Raw genomic sequence first — 24,251 nt, 5'->3', positions numbered from 1 at the left:
GAAAGCTCATGTTGAACTTATCAGTGAAGTTGAATGGGCCCCATTAACCTCACAATCCCTGGGGCCCCTGTCAAGTGCGAGAACCTTCTGTCAGGCAAGACCATACCAGAAGCCTGCACCCTGGTGAGTGAACAAGAGACTGTAACACCTGTTTTCACCAAAGGGGTCGCTGTTCAACCCAACCTATGACGAGGTCAAACCCTTAACCACACATTGGGTTTCAACCTTCAACTAAATGCATTGAGCACGGCCTTTTATTGGAAGCCACACCCCCTTTGTTGAAGTGACATCTCGTGCAGTATACATCTGTTTAACAACTACATGTCTACAGACATCAAAATTCCAAGAGCCTATCGGCTAGGATGGCTAATCAGCCAGGACTTTCATCATTGTGATCTCACAGTTCCAGTTATAGGTCCCATCCCACCACCACTGGCACCGGATGGTAGTCCTGACAACACAGTGTCTACATCATCTTTCAAGGTCATCGCCATTACTTCTGTCATGCCGGAGGATACAGAACAGGTGCGCAGGACAGAAACGTCAGAGCACCACCTCTCAGCATGCACATTCGCTGCCATGTCTAACACAGATGAGAAAAATCCATCTAAACGCAAGATTTGAGGCAAGGTGCAGATGTAATGTAGGATGATGCGGATCGCCAAAAACTGCACATTCCTATACAAGTTCAAAGCATCCTTTGCAAATGACTGAAGAATGCTGCCTCACAAATTTCCACACGGTGCGTATCCCACATACACCCAAGTGCTCCTCCCACATTCGTCAAGCAATACAAGATTGCTTCACATGAGCCATTGCAGGAGATCATTGAATAGATAGTGATTGTGAAAAGAACACTGCTCTGCAAATGGTGGACTTTACAGCAATCCTCCAACTTCATCGGAGCACAGGAAGTGATCATCAGACCCTGCCACCAACCAGTATCGGCCCTTAACAGCCAACGCATCCGAGATGGTGTGGCCACCAACGCACACAAAACAACGTGGGTAATGGCCCTCCAAGGACGCGAAGTCAAGGCACGATACGTTGACAAAGAGGTAGTTTGAGCTAACACATACCCTATAACTTAGGCAAAAGTGTAACTGTATGGGAGGCCATAACTTACTTCCGATGAAGGAACCACAACAGAGTATAAAACGTTCACGTTGCTTCATAAATCGGTTTGTAATTAAAGATTGTTTGTTCATGCACAGTTCAAGAGTCAAGTTCAACTGCAGATGCTCTGTGAAGGTAGTCTGTAAATAAGAAATTATTATAAAATAAAATAAGAAATTATCCGAGCACAAATTTGACATTAAATTGGAATGCTCTTTGGCGTTTGTTTGTAAGCAAAAGACTGATCAAGTGCAACTCGAGTTAAAGTCTCAAGTTAAATACAAGATATACAAATACAAGTTTCTCCATGGACGTAAACCGTGAATACAAAACAACATGTTGTAGGCCTACATCTCAAGTGCAAATTTCAAGTTTTTTCCCAGCCACAAAAGCATGGGGGCCCTTCCATGTAACCTTCTTTCCCTCCTCATGAGCCTTCTTAACCAATGGCCATAATTTGGATCTAGCCTCAACATCTTGTTTAATCAGCGCCTCCTTGATCAAAAGCTTTTTTTTTTTAGATAGCGAAAATCTTTTGCAGCCCGCCATAGCACGTCTCTGTAGGTTCGCACGGTAAAACGCATGATAATGTTATGGGGTGCTCTGTTGGATCTCCTTAGCCCCAGGCGGTGTACAACATCAACTACATTATCCAACTTGTTCTGGATACTAGGGACCATCTTTCTTAGGATGTCGATTGTTACGTTTCTCACATCTTCTCTGTCGCGTTCTTGAGATTCCATTTAAGTGAATACTGTTGCATTGGAGCTTTCTTTCAGACATTTGCAACTTGCAATTCCTTAATCTCCTTTTCAAGTTGAGCGATGTTGACAGCGTGCATTTTGACCTCTTCACTCATATGGGAGACTTTTTCAGACAGTTTGTCGAGTTTTCCGTAAGAAACGGCAACCGTTTTATCAATGGAGATCACCTGTTGTGCGTTTCATCCACTTTAGCCGTTAGCTTCTGAATTGCGTCAAGGAGTGTAGATAAGGAAACTTTGTTTGTGCCTTTTGAACTCACAGGATTCTTAGATGAAGTAGAGCAAATAGGCCTTGCAAGAACCTCTTCATTGGCACCGATTTCTGTCTCAAGATTATTGTTCTCCATGTCAGCGGATTCCGTGCAGCAATCTTCCATGAGGTGTCCAGCTAGTATAACGCTCTTGTGAAGGGATTGATTTTTCCTTTTTTTGCCCATTATATCACGTCAGAAGGTGCAAGTATTGCCCGAAAATATTGAAAAAGCATATATTTTCAAAAATGAAACTTTACATATTTAAATTTCAGTCTTTTGTCTCCAAACTCCTCAGACTATTTAAGACGACTATGAAACGTGACTATTCACACCGCTGCCATCTTGGCTCCCCTAAAACGCACAGTCAGATCTCATTCAAACATAAACCAACATGACGTAGTCGGTCACAAGAGCCAATAGCGCTTTACATTCTTAGCTAACCTAATGATGCAATCGGTCACAAGACACACGAGACCAAAGCAATCTTATGGGTTGGAGAATAGGTTGGTCTACGTATATAATGTCTATGGTTTGTTATGTGTTGCTAATGTTATCCTCAGCCTGTCCTAGCTTGACCCATTTTTTACTAACATCCACTAAATATACCAGTGTTTCCCATACGTAGATTTATTTGTGGCGCGCCGCCACAGAATCAACACTGGCCGCCACAAATAGATTTTTCATGATTACTATTTATATTTCAATATTTAAAACGGCTTCATTCACTGTTCTGAACGCTCAGCGGCGCCTCTCTCATGTGTGCGCTCTCTCTCTCTCTCTCTCTCATGCTGCGTGCAGTACCTCGACAGCACCTCTCACACATGACACTGAGTGAAAAAATGTATAGTTAGCGGTGTTTTCCATGTGCGTTTCTCCGTCTACTTGCAGTTTCACACTGCGGTTAAGTGGGCTGCGCTTTGAATATACACGGTCAAGACAGCTGCACTTTTTTTATGCTGTGCGCATCTATTACTACACTTACGGTAATCGGTGCTGGAAGGATTTAAAGACTGTGTTACCTTCTTTAAAAAGAGCAATACCATAAAGAGATATCAGATAAGTAATTTTTTTTCTTTTTCCCATCTTCTTAGAACTCAAATAATTGTTTTATGTAAAAAAACATGACTTTTATTTTCAATCTTAATGTTTGTATATGCTTATCAGACTGTCTACATGTTCTTCCTTGTTTTCCCCGTTCATCCACATCCAGACTACATTTTCCATAATTCTCTCTCACCTCTTTTTGTCTGTAATCATCCTCACCTGCCTGCCATCATCCGCATCAGTCCACTCCCTATATAAGCTCATCATTTATTGATTAATTTATTACATGTTTGTTTAAATGTAATGTTATATATATATATATATATATATATATATATATATATATATATATATATATATATATATATATATATATATAAAAGTGAAGAGTTTCGTTGCAAAACGAGATAAATCCGTTTTATTAAAATTTTTGTCAAAACATGTTTATTATTATGTTATCATGTTATTATTTTGTTTTATGGTGCTACTTAGCTGTATTTTTTAAGTTATGAAGGTTTAAATCAAAACAAACCAACTGCAGTTGAATTGATATTAATTGGAATGCACAACCAAAAAACGAGATTTCTGAAAAATTAAAAAAATGATTAATGATTAGCCTATCAGCAGTCAATGCTGGTCTATTTAAAGACTGTGTTTATGCCACCTGGATATGCGTCACTGGTTACTCCGCCCTTTTGTGTGCGCACGAGTGGTTTCCCGTCAAAGCTGGAATAACACGTTGTTGAGGCATCGCGGTGGGTCCAGGCTGTTATTAATCCTCAGCTGCGAGGTATCATTCAGGCGTGTAAGCTGTTGTGGCATATACTGTGAGCTACGGTACAATGTGTGGTTCTCTGATCATTATCTGTCAGTGATTGCGTTGTGTGTGGGTCCATGGGAACCACTGGACGATTGATTTGCTGAATGGTGGCTGGTTGCTGCTTAAATGCCTTAAGACGGCGCTGCTGTCTTGCTGCTTCTCTGCTTCGCTCCTCTGCTTGGTGGCTCTGCTTTGCTGTGCTGTTTGGCTGCATTGCTCTGCTGCATGGGTGCAGATTTCCTTTTTGTTTGTTTTGTTGTTTTATACCACAGCTGGTGGCTGGAGTACGACTGTTTTAAATCCATTCCTTGCCACATGTGTGACGCGTGCACGGGCCTCTAGTTACCGCCACTGGCTGTTTGTAAGTGTGTGTGTGAATTGATTATTTTCAAAAGTTTAATAATTCATACAATTGTATGAATTTTGTTTTTTTTTCATTTTGCTTATGTACATTCTGTTTTGTTAAAAAAACTAATTTGTTTGAGTTATTTAGTGATTTCTCTGACCGATTACCAACTGTAAGTTGTCCCCCCAACATCTTGGAAATCACCTATATTATAATTTGTTGTTTTGTTTATTCATTCATTAATGGTTTTTCTTTTGTTTGTTTCAGGCAGCCAGGCCCCGGGTCGGGAGGCTAGCTTTCTTGCCGTGTGGTGGTGGTCTTTTCGAGCACCGAGTGTGGTTTGCCGCTTGAAACTGCTTACACTTCACTGTGTGTGTGTGTGTGTGTGTGTGTGTGTGGTTTGCCTATGATAATCACTCTTTGCTAGCCTGCCCGCTACGGTAAAGCCTTGGTTGCCTTAAAGTTTGTTTTGTGTGTCTGTGTGGAAAATTGAAGCATTGTGGCTTCTAGAGCAATATTTTATAATTGACACTGAACGTTTTTACCAATTTGTGTGATTAAATAAAATATATTTTTGTACTGTTATCCACGTCTCTTTGCCCTCCATGGTTACAAACCTCTGTGCCCTATTCCTGGGTTGTCATTGTCCCCTGTAAACAGGGGTGGCGTAGTCTGCTTCTATTACATCTTGAGATTGAGTATTAAGAGCTTTAATTATTCATTTTCTCCCCACTGCCCCGCCACAAACTGGCGTAGTCGGCAGGATTCCGTGTTCGGCAGAAGACGTGGGTACAGGTGTTTAGTGTTAGTTTTGTTTTTTTGTTGTGTTCTTTTTTTATATTGTTGTAGGAGAGGTAGCAGCAGGACAGCAGCGTGCGTCTCGTGGATTGATTCTGGGCTTCACTGTGGGCCTACTTATTGGTAAGTGTAATCGGGGTTAACGCAATGGAGGAGGAGCTAAAGGAACTGCTGGAAATGGTGGCTCAACTGCGGGCCGATAACGAGAGGCTGCGTCAGGAGCGCGTACCTGCACTGCCTAGCTCTAGTGATGCGTCTCCTGCTGGGCCTGGGCCTTCTGTGGCTACCCCTCAATTAAATAGTGAGAGTACTGCCCTGCCAGAAAGATTTGTTTTTGTACCACGAGATCGAAAGTGCCCAAAGTTTAGTGGCAGGGTTGGCATTGGTATTGAGGAGTGGGTGGAGGAGGTCCAGGCTTGTATGCAGGCTCGTCACATGTCCTTTTCCGATAAGGCTTTCTTTTTGTTTGATCATTTAGAAGGCGAAGCGCGTGATGATATTAAGTACCGCTCAGATGATGAACGTAATGATCCAGCTAAAATTATTGCTGTGTTAAAGGAATTGTATGGTTGCTCACAGTCATATGTCTCTCTTCAGGAAGCTTTCTTTTCTAGGCGACAACAGGAGGGTGAATCGCTGTTGGAGTTCTCCCTCGCTTTGATGGGCCTTCTTGATAGAGTAAAGCAACAATCGCCTTATGCAATGCCGAATTCACAAGTTTTGTTACGCGATCAGTTTATAGACCATGTTTCTGATGCCGCTCTTTGTCGTGAACTAAAGCAGTTGATACGTCGTCAACCTATGTTAACCCTGTTAGAGGTCCGAAGTGAAGCCCTTAGATGGGAAAGAGAGGGTATGCCAGGGAGTATGAGGGCCCGTAGTCATTCCGTTCCATCTGCTTATGGAATTCAGTATGGGGTGCACAGTAAATCCTCCTTAGAGGATGGTGGGCCCTTACAAAAGACTGAATTGGGTGAGTTGAGGGAAATGTTGAAATTACAGCAGGAACAGCTAAATAAGCTAACTCAAAGTGTTACCCTTTTGCAGGCCCCTCCGCCACGTAGTCACCTCTCTTATAGAGGTCCTATCATATGTAGGAGATGTCAAAAACCTGGCCACTTTGCTAGAGAATGTGAAGGGGACCGTGTCTCCCCTCGCTCTCAACCACTGTCGCGTAGTTCGTCATTAGCTGGGGGTGGGCAGCCTGGTCCATCTGTGTTGTCGGGAAACTAATCCCCACCGCCCCACCGCGCCGCCGAGCCAAAGCTCGGTTGGGCAAGTGACCGGCTCTAATTACTTAAGTAATCAGTCAAGTATGTCTCATTTAATGTCGTCTTGTCCACACCTTATTGTACAAGTGGGTGGGGTTCCAGTATCATGTTTGGTCGATACTGGCTCCATGGTCTCTACAATTACTGAAAGTTGTTTTCGTCAACATTTTGAACCATGGGGTCAGGACCGACTTAAGTCATGCCAGTGGTTGCAGCTGAGGGCTGCTAATGGCCTTTCAATTCCATACATAGGTTATATGGAATTGGACGTGGAATTATGTGGTCGTGTTGTTTCAAAATGTGGAGTGCTTGTTGTCAGGGACCCTCACGGTGGCATTCGTAACCAAGTTCCAGGGGTGCTGGGGATGAATGTCCTTAGTCGGTGTTACCGGGAGCTCTTTGGACAACATGGTCTGGCCCTTTTTGACCCCTCCTTAAATACTGAGGTCCCTAGTTTCATGATACAGGCACTGCAACATTGCCATCGCATAGATGACGGAGCTGTGGGGAGTCAAGTAGGCAGTGTTAAATTGCGAGGTCGCCAGCCATGCCGCATTCCAGGTGGCATGATGAAGTTTGTTGCGGCAACTTGTTCAGGGCAGTATGCAGGGAGTGTAGTACTATTTGAGCCTCCAGAGTCTGGGTTACCAAGGGGGTTGCTGGCTTCTCCCGCATTAGTGCAGGTCATACGAGGTACTGTTTATTTACCTGTGGTTAATGTAGGCACTGTGGATGTTATGCTTTACGCTAATACTGTTCTTGGAACCCTTAATGATGTCTGTGTTGTAAGTTTGCCTGCTGGGATAACTGAGGTTAAATCTGCAACTGCTACAGTGAACTCCCATACCGTGGAGGTGTCCCCTTCCCTTCAAGAACAGATTGAAGCCATTGATTTGTCTGTTCTTTCTGAGACTGAACAGGGTCAAGTCAGGGCTCTGCTCCACAAGTACCAGACAGTATTTTCATCTCACGAGGGCGATCTAGGATGCACAAATTTGATATCTCATGATATTCCCCTTTTAGACTCTGTTCCTGTTAGGCAACGATACAGGAGGATTCCTCCATCAGAGTATGAAGTTGTCAAGTCTCATATAAATCAGTTGTTGGAGACAAACATTATTAAGGAGAGTTGCAGCCCCTATGCCTCCCCTCTTGTTCTTGTTAAAAAGAAGGACGGTGGTCTGCGCATGTGCGTAGACTACCGTCAGTTAAATGCAAGGACGAGCAAGGACGCCTTCCCTTTGCCACGCATTGAGGAGTCCTTAGACTTCTTGACGGGGGCCTGCTGGTTTTCCACTATGGATTTGGCCAGCGGATAAAATCAGGTCCCCGTCACTGAAGGAGATCGGCCCAAGACTGCTTTTTGCACCCCTTTTGGTTTATTCGAGTGGACTCGAATGCCATTTGGGCTTTGCAATGCCCCAAGCACCTTCCAGCGTTTAATGGAACGGATGTTTGGGGACCAGCAAGGTAGGTCTCTTCTCCTCTACCTGGATGACATCGTAGTTTTCTCGTCCTCTGTGTCTCAACATGAAGAACGGCTGAGGGTTGTGTTGGATCGCCTGGGGCGTGAGGGCTTAAAAGCCAAATTGAGCAAATGCGCTTTCTTTAAGCCACAGGTAAGATATCTAGGACATGTGATTTCAGCACAGGGAGTGTCTACAGATCCTAGTAAAATCGAAGCTTTAGCTGAATGGAGATGCCCCACTAGTGTGTCAGAGTTGCGTTCATTCTTGGGCTTTGCCAGCTACTATCGTCGCTTTGTGGAGAGGTTCGCAAAAATGGCGGCTCCCCTCCACAGGGTGGTGGCTGAGTGTGCAGCTGCTGGGCCCAAGGTAAGAGCAAGGCAGGAGTTTTCTAATGTTTGGACTGAGGAGTGTCAAAGGAGTTTTGACGAGTTAAAAGGTAGGCTTTTTACATCTCCAGTGCTTGCTTACGCTGATTTCTCCCTTCCCTTTGTCCTGGAAGTAGACGCCAGTCATGGTGTTTTAGGAGCAGTTTTATCCCAGGAACAAGGGGGTAGGGTGCGGCCCATTGCTTACGCCAGCCGCAGTCTTCGGCCCACTGAGCGCAATATGTCTAACTATAGCTCCATGAAGTTGGAGTTTCTTGCGCTCAAGTGGGCCATGACAGAGACATTCAGAGAATATCTATTGGGCCATCGATGTGTTGTCTTTACAGACAACAACCCTCTCAGTCATTTAAATACTGCCAAGCTTGGGGCCACTGAGCAGCGTTGGGCTGAGCAGCGTTGCAGTCTTTGATTTTGAGATCAGGTATCGATCCGGTCGGAGTAACAAAAATGCAGATGCTCTTTCGAGGCAGGACCGTGAGGTGAGAGAGTTTCTACCTGGGACAGAGGTCCCAGCTGCTGTGGTGCAAGCAGTGGGGGTAGCTGGAGTCCCACCAGTAACACAAGCTGTGATTTCAGCGTTGCCAAGTTCCGTAAGCAATGTTAAGGCAATGCAGGAGGCAGATCCAGTAATTGGTAGGGTTTTGACTTTTTGGAGACGTAGAATACCTCCTACATATGAGGAGCGTAGACGGTTATCCAAGATGGCCTTGGTCCTGATCCGTCAGTGGGATCGGTTTGTAGAAAGAGAAGGGGTGCTGTACCGTCGTGTTTTTTGCTCTGATGGGGGTGAGGAGATTTTACAACTGGTTCTCCCATCTGTTTTGCGACACCAAGGTGTCGATCGTACCACAGCGTTATTGAGGCAACGCTGCTATTTGCCTGGCTTGACTTCTGATGTAGTCCAGTGGTGTCGGGATTGCGAGAGGTGTCAGGGCGCTAAGGACACCCAGCCTGTTGCCCAGAGTTTTATGGGCCACCTGCTAGCCAGTAGACCAAATGAAATCTTGGCAATAGATTTTACTTTGCTTGAGCCTTCACGTTCTGGGTTGGAGAACATCTTGGTGATGACTGATGTCTTCACCAAGTATATGGTGGCAGTTCCCACTCGGGACCAGCGGGCTAAGACAGTGGCTCAGGTCCTGGTTATCGAGTGGTTTTATAAATTTGGTGTCCCTGCTCGCATTCATTCTGACCAGGGCCGTAGTTTTGAGTCCTCTCTGGTTCAGCAGCTTTGTAATCTCTATCAGATTAGCAAGTCTCATACTACACCATACCACCCTGCAGGCAACGGACAATGCGAGCGGTTTAACAGAACCTTGCACAATCTCCTCCGCACTCTGCCGAACTCTCGGAAAGTAGATTGGCCTTCTGCACTCCCACAAATGCTTTTTTGCTACAATACTACCCCTCATCAAACAACTGGTGAATCTCCTTATTTTTTTATGTTTGGCCAAGAGCCAAGACTCCCTATTGACTTTCTGTTGGGTGGAGGTCAGGAGATGGGCATGGTAGCATAAACGAGTGGGTTTTTGGAGCACCAAACCAGGTTGCAGGTGGCTTTCGAAGGGGCCCGAGAGCACGTAAAGGCAGCTGCAGATCGGCGTAAGGCGCATTATGATTTGCATGTGCGGGATACACCACTGGGGGAGGGCCAGCTGGTCTACCTCCGCAATTATGGCGTGAGGGGTCGACATAAGATCCAGGACCTTTGGAGCCCGGTGGTGTATCACATGGATTAAAGTGAAAACAATTCTTCTGACTGAAATTTTTTTCAGGCCAAGTCATATTCCTTGTAAAAAGGCGAGACCAATAGCATTCTAAGGGGAGATGTTTTTTTGCCATTAATTCCATATTAAAGTCTACTGTGGCATTTATAGGGTTGCCAACTGCTATGAAATACAGCAGCAGTGCGAGTATGTTTTTTGTGAATAAACAGTGTTAACACTTAATTACAATATATGATACCTTTATTAATAGTTTGTTAATTTACAGCTTTACTTTTAACACAGTCCTTTAATTGAACCATTACCTTTAATATCTCTCTAAAACAAAACACTTGTGACTCCTACACTAAGGGTTAAAAACGTTATCCCGTCATGTTAATCTACTTGTTGTGACAAACTAAAAAAAAATGTATTCTGTAAAATGTAGTTTGCAGGGCATTTCAGATTAAGGTGAAACAGCTAAATAACTCTATATAAAAAGAAATATGAATATCACCACCTTTAATGAACCTTAATTATTTATTAATTGTAAATCTTATTAATGTTGGCATTTACTTATGAATTTTTTTAAATCAAGGTTGAAACTGTTAACATTAGTTAATGCACCAAAAACTAACATCAATTACTTTAATGACATAAACATGAATTAATAAATGCTTATATACTCTATATTTTCTATAGTTTGTTCTTGTTATATAATGCATTTAAAAATGTGAACAAATAAAAAAATTTCATATGATATTATTCAGTACACATAAACGAATAATGCAGGGTCTGTTCTGTTCACAAAACAGCTTACAGTCACAGCTCTAATACAGTAACGTTATGTATGAATATAAACCCTGAACGAGCAACTCGAATAAAACTCGTGTACAATTCGCACAGGATGCCTGTAATCATAGTGACAGTTGTACATTGAATGACTGTACCCTTTATCAACAAATTATTATTTTACAATAGAGGCAGAGCTGAGGTGCTATTTTATGTGCAATGTTATGCACTTAAAACAACGCATTGTGCGCAACGTGCGTATATTACACAGGAACAAAATTCAAGCTCACGTATAAACAGTCAGTGATGAAATAAGGATAATAAACAATAATGTATATATCTTAGTAAATTGATTTAGTCAAGAGCAGTGAGAGATTAATTGTTTGATTAACATTAGTGATAGATACGCAAAAAAGTTAACTTTTTTCTGCTGTTTACTTTCTCCTAAGCTCTAAATGGTCGTGTTTGAGGATACTTGCAAAGACTGGATTTTTGACGCATAACCTTATGTAAATAAAGCGGCAAAAATACTCACAAGCTCAAAGAGAAGCGAATGCGCGACTTGCTTATTCCCCTCATACAGAAACAGCGCATTTAACACTGTTGTTATTGTTTCAATTTAAAATCACTTGTTTTTAAATGCGGATACATGTACAAACGTCAACATTTCTTGACTACGCGCACATGCAATTGCAAGAACTGACAGGTGGATGACATCAAAGTTCTACGAGAGCATTTCGGAAGCAGTCTCGTCTAATGAGTTCTCGGTTCGCTCTCACGGGATTTTGATGTCATCTGACTGCCTCTTGGTTCTTGTGGCGCCAAGTGAAGTTTACCCATGAGTTTAACAACTCGTTGTATCAGCCACTGGTTAGATCAGCGTAGCGGTCAAAAACGATCATGTACGAGACAAATCAGTTACCCCCAAAATACAGGACCCTAGGCTTACTGTGCAAAGACACGTAAATTACCTGGCTGTTTGATTTTCTTAGCCCACGAACTGAAAGGCTTGCCAGTCTTCCTCATTTCGCTAAGTCAAGTTAATCTCCATTGGTCTTATACACCTTTATTGATGTCCAAAACATCGGATCCTTCCTGCATTACAAGTATGTCCATGCTAGCAGAAATAAAGTTTTACCTCAGCTTAACGTGAGATACAGCCAGAAAACCCGGAGTGGATCTGGAGAGTATGATTACAGAACGCTTACAGTGGAGAGAGGAACGTGATTTCGCTCCACTCCAGGCTTTGATCACATTCCACTTAACAAGGTGAATAAGCGGCGTCTTTATGAAAAGTTAATTTAATAATTTTGCAACTGACGGAAATCCGTCGTAGACTCGCCGCAATCGACGGAAATCCGTCGCTACGACGGAGAACTTTAATCCATGTGTATCAGGTGGTAAAGGCACCTAAGACGGGTGGTTCTGTTTACACGATCGCACCGGTAGACGGTTTGAATAAGGTGAAGCATGTCCATCGCTCCTTGCTGAAGATCAGAGCTCAGGTAGAGTCCCCTGCCTTGCCTTCTGACAGGGTGCCTGAGGTGGTGGAGGCATCACCATTGGAGGAGTCCACATGTATGGAAGTGGTGGACTTGTGGATTTCGGTACCTGAAGCTCAACTGATGGGGGATCGGATGATTGCCCAGGGCCCTGTGTTGGGTGTTCCCTCTGTGTCATCAGAATGTGTAGGGCATAGTGAAGGGGTAGTACCTGTGTCTTCTGAACCACCAGGTGTGATGCCAGTAACGGAGCCTGTGGTTGCAGACCCCTTGTTGGAAAGTCAGTCCAGCGTTGGGGATGCCATGGTGCGACGTACTGGGAGAGCTAATGCTGGCCAGCATTCTAACCGTTACCATCTCCCTCGGGCAGCCGGAGAGATGGCAAGGGAAGGGACCATGTCAAACTCTGTTTCTGCCTTATTTAGGCCTTGGCATTAAGTCTGCTAGGGTTTGAGTCATTTCATTGTCGGGGCGACGATGCAAAAGATGGGGAAAGAGTGTGGTAGGGTAGGTTCCCTCCCAAGTAATGATTAGCCTATCAGCAGTCAATGCTGGTCTATTTAAAGACTGTGTTTATGCCACCTGGATATGCGTCACTGGTTACTCCGCCCTTTTGTGTGCACGCGAGTGGTTTCCCGTCAAAGCTGGAATAACACGTTGTTGAGGCATCGCGGTGGGTCCAGGCTGTTATTAATCCTCAGCTGCGAGGTATCATTCAGGCGTGTAAGCTGTGGTGGCATATACTGTGAGCTACGGTACAATGTGTGGTTCTGTGATCATTATCTGTCAGTGATTGCGTTGTGTGTGGGTCCATGGGAACCACTGGACGATTGATTTGCTGAATGAGGGCTCTTAAGACAATACTGCGGTGGCTGGTTGCTGCTTAAATGCCTTAAGACGGCGCTGCTGTCTTGCTGCTTCTCTGCTTCGCTTCGCTCCTCTGCTTGGTGGCTCTGCTTTGCTGTGCTGTTTGGCTGCATTGCTGTGCTGCATGGGTGCAGATTTCCTTTTTGTTTGTTTTGTTGTTTTATACCACAGCTGGTGGCTGGAGTAGGACTGTTTAAAATCCATTCCTTGCCGCAAGTGTGACGCGTGCACGGGCCTCTAGTTACCGCCACTGGCTGTTTGTAAGTGTGTGTGTGAATTGATTATTTTCAAAAGTTTAATAATTCATACAATTGTATGAATTTTTTTTTTTCATTTTGCTTATGTACATTCTGTTTTGTTAAAAAAACTAATTTGTTTGAGTTATTTAGTGATTTCTCTGACCGATTACCAACTGTAAGTTGTCCCCCCAACATCTTGGAAATCACCTTTATTATAATTTGTTGTTTTGTTTATTCATTCATTAATGGTTTTTCTTTTGTTTGTTTCAGGCAGCCAGGCCCCGGGTCGGGAGGCTAGCTTTCTTGCCGTGTGGTGGTGGTCTTTTCGAGCACGGAGTGTGGTTTGCCGCTTGTAACTGCTTACACTTCACTGTGTGTGTGTGTGTGTGTGTGTGTGTAGGCTTGGGAATCGAGAATCGAGAATCGATTGGAACCGGGACTAGCCTTGTGATTTTCCCGGAATCGTTCAAAAGTTTAAAATTCGATTCCTAGTTTCGATTCCGCCGACCGGATAAAGAAACCGCTGAACACCAATGAAGAAGCGTCTGTTTCGAGCATAGGAGGGTGCACGTCGAATGTAATAAAGCACCTCGTTCATTGAGTAGAAATAAATGTGTGCCCCGTCTTTGACGCGCTGCGCCGACCGTCCTCCGCTGCCTCTTCCTCTGTCTCTGACCCCCAGCTTGGCACCGCAGTGACTGCACTGCAGTCCGTATCAAGTAAAACAATTTATACAATGAGAGCTCGCTAAATTTCGAAATCCCTGGTAGAAAAAAGAAACGCTAAAACAATGTTAGTCTCTGAAAACAAAAGGACTTATTATTTTTAAATTACTTGAGTTCGCGCTTTTTGCTGAGCAGAAGAACAAGCGCGTACTTGTGAAGAGCGGACCCAGGATGCAGAGGAGCGCGCATCTCAGACGTGAACACGAAAGGAATAATGGGTTTAATTATGCTTTCAGTTTCACTTCTTGTTACGTGAGAATAGTAATGACTGACATGACGACGCCGTACATACTACCTAACAAAATCTGAGAGAATGCAAAAACATTAAAATATTTTTCCTATGATAGCCCGCACGGGCAGAGCGAAGATGCATTTTGATAACCCGACAGGAATTCGCAATAGCCCCGGGGCGTCGGGCTAGCGATTTTGCGAGCCCTGAAAATAATGCCTTGCACCAACATTGAGCTAACAAATTAGCCCATGTATTTTTTCATAGACAATTTATGAGCTAAGAGTGCGAATGTTAGTTAGCCCATCAGTGGGAGCACGGTAACATGTTCAAGTACCTGCAGCAGCATCATACACTCATGTGTTTTCATGAGGTTTTTAAAAATAAAGCTCTCTTGAGGAAAGTGTACCCCTGTAAAAATATATTCATAATAATTTATAATATTTATATTCAAGTTCATAGATTTGATATTTATATTGTTGAATATAATTGTTGAATAATTGTCGAAACAAGGAATCGGAATTGGAATCGGAATCGTTCAAATTCAAACGATACCCAACCCTATGTGTGTGTGTGGTTTGCCTATGATAATTACTCTTTGCTAGCCTGCCCGCTACGGTTGCCTTAAAGTTTGTTTTGTGTGTCTTTGTGGAAAATTGATGCATTGTGGCTTCTAGAGCAATATTTTATAATTGACACTGAACGTTTTTACCCATTTGTGTGATTAAATATATTTTTGTACCGTTATCCACGTCTCTTTGCCCTCCATGGTTACGAACCTCTGTGCCCTATTCCTGGGTTGTCATTGTCCCCTGTAAACAGGGGTGGCGTAGTCTGCTTCTATTACATCTTGAGATTGAGTATTAAGAGTTTTAATTATTCATTTTCTCCCCACTGCCCCGCCACATGTATATGTGTATATATATATAGTAATGATAACCATTATAGATCATTTATTAATTTTATTAATTTTATTTGTTTATGGTGACCCTAAACAGATATCAATTGACAGAATGAGTTAACCTAAAAAGGAAATGTTTTTATGGAAAATGATACATAATATGCAGTTAAATGACTTGAAAATGGGTACAGTTATAGTCAGAGTGACCCTTAATAAAACACCAATTGACAGAATGAGTTAACCTATAGGCTAAAGAAAATGTTTTTTATGGAAAATGATAAATAATATGCAGTTAAATTACTTATAAATGGGTACAGTTATAGTCAGGGTGACCATAAACAAACATCAATTGACAGAATGAGTGAACCTATAAAGGCACTTTATAAAACATTATAAAATATAAAATTAATAAATGATCTATAATGATTACCATTACTATTACTATTATTACTATTAACATTAATTAATAATGTATAACAGTAATTGTATAATATATATATAATACAGGGCTTGACATTAACACCCGCCAACCCGCCAAATGCGGGTAGATTTCGGCTGTGGCGGGTAAGACAGCCAATCCCACTAGCCACTTTGGCAGGTTGAATATCATTTTTTAATTGTAGTTTTCTTAAAAGTTATACGAAATGATAAACAATGCGCAATGCGACACTGGGAAACTACAACTCCCATGAGCACTCTGCACACAGCGCAACGCACAGAGACTGTTTGTTGACGCGCGCGTGATCAGCGGAGTGTTGCGGACCAGCGTCACCTTCCAGAGAGCGCGCGAGGGATGGATTTGCGAATGCACAAGAGGACGCAGTTTAAGCGCATACACACTTCGGAAAAGAAGCTACACGCTACTTTGGGCAAAAATAATGCCCTCTCGACATTTGTCATCAAAAGTCTTTAATAACTTTTAACAGAAACCATGACAAAGCTTAAGTTGACATAAAATTCATGTACATTTCTTGACAGTATTAACTATGGGGTCAGATTTGTTTCGTATTTCTGAATAAATATACTATGATCCACAAATAAATATAGAGAGTTTCATAAATATTTTTTAAATCCACAAATGCACAATAAGCGAACCATAAATATATGTTAGACATTTCATAAAAAGGAAGGAAATTCACAAATAAATAAAATGGGATTTGCAAATGAATTTTTTTTTATAAATATATATTTTTATTTTATTTATATGTGAATGGCTTCCTGCGCATTTGTGGATCGCTTTCTGTGCATTTGTGAATCGCTGCACACATTTGTGGATCGCTTTCTGTGCATTTGTGAATTGCTGCACTCATTTGTGGATCGCGTTCTGTGCATTTGTGGATTTGAAACATTTCTAACGTCAAGATGTGCACAAGAATCCACAAATAGGTGGACTCCGCCCACCGTCAACTCCAGCCAATCAGACAACAAGCACATTGTGCTGACCAATCGTGGCACGATCTCCCTTCAACCAATCACAGAGTCTTTTCTAGAAACATTGTGCAAAAGACCCAGACGGAGGAGGACTTTTATTATGACAGCGAGTATCGCTCACTCAAAGCAATGGCGGAAGAGCGCTAGCTTTGTACAAGTGTCTCGCTGTGTGAGGCATGAATCATGTTGTTGTGGAGACAATAGCACCAGATTGTTACGCGGTGTGTTCATGTGCGTCATTAAAGTGAGTACAGTTAGGTTTGCATGTTAAAATTTCCGTTATTAATAGCGCTAACATGTTATTAGCTAAACTGTGAATCTACTACGCTGTAACGTTATATAAATCACTTTCTTTTGCTGTTCATCAATGTGTTTATCCTGTAATAATGTCAGTTATATTACATACGTTGTGTAAACACTGCTAATGGTGTAAAATGTGTCATTTGAGACACGTCTGTTTATTTTATTTTGATAACTTATGAGGGGAGAAGCTGTAGCTAATTTGTCAATGTTATGTATGTTTATTAGCATTAGTGTTACTTTGGGAATCCTGTTGTTATCTGTTGCAGGGAAACCACGTCTACACCTGCCTATGATCTGGCTAAGCTCTCAAATATAGCCAGGCACTCATGCATCTCCATTCACATGCCATGCAACCAAGCTCATAAATACAGCTCTGGCCTATCTCTCTTAAAGGAGCATACCCTCATCCTGTGCAGAGCTTCATTAAAGGACTACTACCAATATTCACCATTACCTTCATCAACGACTGCTCTGCTATCCAAGTTGTGCCTCTCATTCAGAGTTCTGTGCTGTGTGTGCTACCCTTATAAATACTGAATGCTGGCTCTCTCCTATCTAATGTATGTTCTCTTGTGTGCCTAATAAACAGCTCAAGTTGGTTCAACGCTCTCTATTGTGTTCTGACAAACACCCTGGTACACTGCTATATTCATTCGTAACTAGCCCCCTACACTTCAGAGTAGTCTTCGCTACCATTATAGTTATGTAGTGACATTTGCTTACAGATAGTTTGTATCTAACGTGGTACATTTTATTATGACATGACAAAACAAATGTGTTTTACCTCGTCTCCTACTACAGAACTGATCATTTAATTACACATTATGCATTATGGTATCTTTTAAATGAACAAGAAATTCCTGTGGTGTCTACATCTTAATGTCAAGAAGGTTTAATATGTCAAAGCTGTTAGATAGTCTTACAGTGTTGTTTTTATTTTCCCTTTATGCTCTGAACAAGCTTATGCTCTTACTTAAAATTCATAGAAGTAAGATGGATTTTTACACAAGTATGCAGTCAAACAACTGGTATGTTATTTGTTTTTTATTGTGTGTGTTTTTTAGGGGTGGGGGTGCATTCAGCTGATAGATGTTTGCCTAAAAGGGATATGACAGACGCTACATATCATTTCATGTGATTTTTATATGTTTTACGACTTGCATCTTTACTTGACCAGGTGTTACAGACGATCAACAAAATGCCCTCTGGAATGTCCTGAGCGGGGAATTCTCTGAAGTAAAGGATGAATTTGTGTTCATATTTCAAGTTCAAGAGGATATTGATTTTTTTGTCATACTGTGTTAATGAACAAGGCCTGAAGGTCAATGCCATGTTTCTCAATCAGCAATTGCAGTAGACAGGAGTGAATGAATGAAATGTGTAATGAACTCATTTATTTATGAATCAATAATTTGAAGGAATAAATAAATAAGCTAATCCTTTGTGTAAGCTTAGATGCAGACATTTGTTAGAGTGTGCTGAAATAAGTAGTACAGATTTATATAGAACACAATATCTTAAGTAAATTAAATATTAAATGTAAACAAACACACACACACACACATCTGTAATTTCTAAATGGGGTGTAAATTTATTTTTAAGTTAAGCCAAGCCAGATTTATTTATATAGTGTTTTTATTACAAAGTTGCATTGCTTCAAAAACCAGGGAAATTACTAAATTAAAAGTAAATATAATGGGTTATATATAGTATTATTCCAAACTATAGATTATAATCTAATAAAACAGTATTTTGTTCTTCAACTATTGATAATTTAGTCAAATAATATAAATAATCAGGAACAGACCAAACTATACAAGCCTTTCCAATTTCCACCTCACATTAAAATGGAACCTTAAAAGGATTAAAATTACCTGAGAACAGGAGTTTGATATTACATAAGGGATTAGCAAAATTGAAACCAAGACGTCTTTAAGATTGTAGCCGGATTATTTCAAGAAAGGCTATATGCTATATTAACAGAATTTACAAAATGCTAAACTTAGTTACTGTCAGCCAGGAAACAAACCAACACGGCAACAGAAGGAACCAAAAAGCCACGTGTGGAGTAAACTACTGCTAAAACCGGTTTTAATCAATTTAATTTGACAAATATTAACCTTGACATACCTTACCACAAAGTGTATTAAGAGAATCCCTAGTAAAGAATTATTGACAACTGTCAACAGTGCCCGTTCCTCAATCGGAAGGCTGCAACCTCCGGAGGTCGCATATGCAGGCTGCATAAGTCATCACGTCTGCTTAATTTAAGTTAACTGAGCATTACATCCGCAAATCATAAGCATTTTACAACAATTACCGACTAACTAAGAATAATAGTCAACTTTATAATAGTTATTTTTTTTAAATAAGACAGTCTTGATGATGTATGCAGCCTACAAAAGATTGCCTGATGAAATTCAACTGTGTTCCCAACCTAACAGTAAAACAAAATGTGATTGGTTGGAGGGAAATCTTGCCACGATTGGTCAGCACAGTGTGCTTGTTGTCTGATTGGCTGGAGTAGACGGTGGGCGGAGTCCACCTATTTGTGGATTCTTGTGCACGTCTTGACGTTAGAAATGTTTCAAATCCACAAATGCACAGAACGCGATCCACAAATGAGTGCAGCAATTCACAAATGCACAGAAAGCGATCCACAAATGTGTGCAGCGATTCACAAATGCACAGAAAGCGATCCACAAATGCGCAGGAAGCCATTCACATATAAATAAAATAAAAATATATATTTATAAAAAAAATTCATTTGCAAATCCCATTTTATTTATTTGTGAATTTCCTTCCTTTTTATGAAATGTCTAACATATATTTATGGTTCGCTTATTGTGCATTTGTGGATTTAAAAAATATTTATGAAACTCTCTATATTTATTTGTGGATCATAGTATATTTATTCAGAAATACGAAACAAATCTGACCCCATATTAACTGCTGTTGTTAATAATTATTTAAAGTAGTTGTCGAGGTTTTTGTGTTTATCTTTTCAGTTAATCTTCTACACCCCGTTCCACTTTTAATATATTCATTCAAAGTTAATCTATTTATGCCTTACTAGCATGTTTTTCATGCACCTAAATATATGATATGATCCATGCTGATATACCAGGGGCCTCATTTATAAAAGTGCGACGTAGGAACTGTCCTACATTTCATCTAAGACCATTTCTGAAATGATCGTAAGTGTGATTCAGAGAAAAGGAGCTTACGCACAAAAAAAACGTGCGTACGCCTCTTTTCCAGATGTGCAGTTTATAAATCACAAATTATCTTAAAATTGTGCGCCGCTGAATGCTTTTAGAACTCCGCATTGTAAACGCCCCTAATTTAATTCATTAGCATATAAATATTAAATTTTCAAAGGCCAAATTCTCTGACTGCTACAATGGCGAGTGGTAAGAAAACATATTTGTTGTCGTTTGCTTAAGTTTTTAATATTTCTAAATTCTAACATGGAAACTTTATTGACATCACTCAAGTTAAGGCGATTATTAGTGGATCTTTCAATTCACGGGTTTCATTTAAATATAGTTTTACACGTAGGCTAAACATATAATATATGTTAGAATATGTTCATAATGTCCTCAGTTGTTCTGTGTTATCCATATGAGTAAGCCACAAGAGGGCACCAAAGTGTAAGCTATGTAAAACGCGTTCGCGTTAATGTTTGTCCCCTGTGGGTTACGGTAGTATTCTTCTCAGTGTTCATCAGTGTGTGTGAGAGCTGCTCCGACCGTGAGAATGATGTGTCGGCAGCCAGTTAATAACCATACTAAAAGATTAATCTCCATCCTCATCATTTACCTCCGAATGCATCGCTAGCTGCAACAGTAGCACAACTCAACAGGTTATGGGCCCAGGAGTTGTTCGGAGGAGCTTGTTTTCCACTGTTAGAAAGTCGCAACGGACCGCGTGCTAACAATGGCGGATGAACAAAGAAGGACGTACAATATGCCTCGACTAATGTTCGATGGAGATGAATAAAGGTATGAGATTTGGGAAACTAAAATGTTGGGACATTTTCATTTATCTGGACTAAAAGACACGGTGTTAAAAGAACCGCAGTCAGAAGCTGAGATAGCAGCTGATGCAAAGAAAAATGCAGACGCATATGCCGAACTCATTTTAATGTTAGATGATAAAAGTCTATCATTAGTTATGAGAGATGCGCCCAACAACGGAAGAAAAGCTTTAGAAATACTGAGGGGATATTATGCAGGGAAGGGAAAGCCCCGTATAATAAGTTTATACACGATGTTGACGTCGCTTCAAAAAGCAAACGATGAAAGTGTGATGGACTATATCATCAGGGCAGAGATCGCCATTACGGCACTGCGTAACGCAGGTGAAACGTTAGGAGACGGACTGCTAGTGGCTATGGTCTTAAAAGGACTGCCTGAGAGTTTTAAGCCATTCGCAATACACGTGGCGCATACAGATGACAAAATCACGTTTGCTGAGTTCAAGACTAAACTACGCGATTTTGAGGAAACTGAAAAGATAAAAGCTACTGAGTCGAGCGACAGTGTGATGAAAACTCATGGGAAAGCTGGACGACGACCCGCAAAGACGAACGCACGTGAGTGGAACAAAGATGAATCAGAGATAGTGTGTTTTAAGTGTGGTAACAAAGGCCATAGAGCTAGAGCATGTCGACAGAAAGTGTGGTGTAGTATATGCCGAAGAGACACACACAAAGACGCAACATGTAGGCGTAAGGACATTAAAGACAGAAAAGATGGTGTGAGTAGAGCCTCAGAAGATGTCGAGGACTATGCTTTTAAGATGAAAGACAGGGAGACCCGTACCCAGCGGCAGCCAACGTGCAGCATCAAGGAAAATGGTCTAATGGTGGACACAGGGGCTACGTCTCATATCATCACGGACATAACTATGTTCAAGAGTTTCAACAACACTTTCAGGCCTGAAACACACAGCGTCGAGCTGGCAGACGGCACTCGATGCAATGGAGTCGCTCAGTGGAAGGGAAATGCTGAGGTTTTCCTAATCGACAGCGGAGCACAGCAACGAAAGTCAGTTCTAAAAGACGCTTTGTTTGTGCCATCATACCCCCAAAGCATCTTTTCAGTGAAGGCAGTGACCGCAAATGGGGCTACAGTTGTTTTTAAAGAAAGCAAAGACACACTGATAACCAGAAACGGTAACAGATTTAACATACATGTTTACGGCAAGTTATATTATTTGCATACTGGAACTGAATCTAATGATAAGTGTAAGACCTGCCATGACATACAAACGTGGCACGAGATCTTAGGTCACTGTAACTATGAAGACATTGTTAAGTTGCAGGATATTGTCGAAGGCATGCAGATCAAAGGTAAAGCTGGCAGACCCGAACAAGAGTGTGAGGTGTGTATTCAGGGAAAGTTTGCCCAAACCAGAAATCGGGACCCTGATGCCAGTGCAAAGACACCATTACAGATGGTACACACAGACCTTGCAGGACCAGTAGCTACAGAATCGATGGACGGTTACAAATATGTGCAGTCATTCACTGACGACTATTCGAGCGCAGTGTTTGTATATTTCCTAAAGAAGAAAAGTGACACCGTACAGGCTACTGAAAAATTTCTAGCGGATGTATCCCCTTACGGGAAAGTGAGGTGCATAAGATCCGACAACGGAACTGAGTTTACGTGCAATGACTTTCAAGCATTGTTGAGGAAAAACAACATCAGGCATGAAACGTCAGCTCCGTATTCCCCGCACCAAAACGGAACCGCGGAGAGAAACTGGTGTACTCTTTTTGAGATGGGAAGATGCATGTTAGTTGAAAGTGCATTACCAAAGCAACTATGGCACTACGCAATACAAACAGCTGCACTGGTACGCAACAGATGTTTCAACAAGCATACAGGACAGACCCCTTATGAGTCGATAACTGACAAGAAGCCAAATGTGTCAAAAATGCAAAAGTTCGGATCTGTATGCTACACTTACAAGCAGGAAAAAGGAAAATTTGATTCCAGGTGTGACCAAGGTCGTTTTGTAGGCTACGACAAGAACAGCCCAGCATACTTGGTGTATCATCCAGATACAAAGAAAGTACAAAAACACAGACTAGTCAAATTTGTGAGCAAAGCGGCTGCAGAAAAAGAGACACAGACAAGTGAGCAAGATCTAAGTGATGTTTATGTCGGAGTGAAACCCAAGACTGGTGAGACTACACAGAGAAGGAGTACAGAAACTGCTCCAGAGCCAAGTGTACAGAGTAGAAGTACAGATAGTGATAGTCTAAATGAAGCAACCAGGTCCAGTGATCGCAGTCAATCACAAAATGTGACAAATGGTGAACCCGAGAGTAGAAGATACCCGACCAGAGAGAGAAAAACACCGAGTTACTTGGATGACTTCGTAACTGAAAACAGTGATAATGATGAGGTGAATATCACAATAGATTATTGCTGCAGAGCGGTGTGTGGCATTCCACAGACTTTTGAGGGAGCAATGAGGTCAGCTAACTCAAAAGAATGGATAAAAGCCATGGATGAAGAAATCCAGTCTCTAAACGAAAACAAAACATTTACCCCGACGATACTGCCCATCGGCAAGAAAACAGTGGGGGGTTGATGGGTCTACTCTATAAAGACTGATGTAGATGGAAAAGACAAGTACAAAGCCCGGTTTGTGGCCAAAGGTTACAACCAGAAAATGGGAATAGACTATGGAGAGACATTTTTGCCCACTGCGGACTTGACAAGTGTAAGGGTCGTGCTACAAAAAGCTGCACAAGAAAATTTACTCCTACATCAAATGGACGTGAAAACCACATACTTGCATGCTCCCATAGACTATGAGATTTACATCAATCCACCAGAGGGTTACCAAGAGAAAGAGGGTATAGTTTACAAACTAGAGAAGTCACTTTACAGTTTGAAGCAATCCGGGCGAAACTGGAATAAGATTTTGCACGATTGTCTTTCTGAGAACGGATTCACACAAAATGCAGCTGATCACCGTGTTTATGCCAAAGAGTCAAAAGGAGAAAAGGTGATCATAATTACATGGGTTGATGATTTAATCATTGCTGCGAGCAATCATGAGAGACTGAAAGAAGTGAAAGAGATGCTTGCAGAAAAGTTTAAGATGAAAGACTTGGGTAAATTGAAACATTTTCTGGGTATTGACTTTAATCTGTCAGATGGGTGTATAAAAATGACACAGGAAAAATACACTAATAAGATACTACAGCGTTTTAATATGCAAGACTGTAGAATCAGAGAAACACCATGTGAACAGAAATTAGAGTATAC

General features: G+C 41.5%; 1 protein-coding gene and 1 long non-coding RNA gene across 4 annotated transcripts in view; one reads left to right on the top strand and one right to left on the bottom strand.

Annotated features, from left to right (window-relative positions):
• LOC135734278 (uncharacterized) overlaps nt 1–24,251 on the bottom strand; it is a 201,258-nt gene that overhangs the window by 70,689 nt on the left and 106,318 nt on the right. The window lies entirely within an intron of this gene.
• Nucleotides 16,601–17,558, top strand: LOC135737845 (uncharacterized). Its single transcript, XR_010528598.2, has 2 exons — nt 16,601–16,900; nt 17,226–17,558. It is a non-coding gene; the product is annotated as an uncharacterized lncRNA (long non-coding RNA).

This window comes from Paramisgurnus dabryanus, chromosome 3 (genome assembly GCF_030506205.2).
Source record: "Paramisgurnus dabryanus chromosome 3, PD_genome_1.1, whole genome shotgun sequence".
NCBI lineage: Eukaryota > Metazoa > Chordata > Actinopteri > Cypriniformes > Cobitidae > Paramisgurnus > Paramisgurnus dabryanus.
The sequence above is the reverse complement of the archived record's forward strand: the minus strand, read 5'-3'. Positions and strand labels throughout refer to the sequence as shown.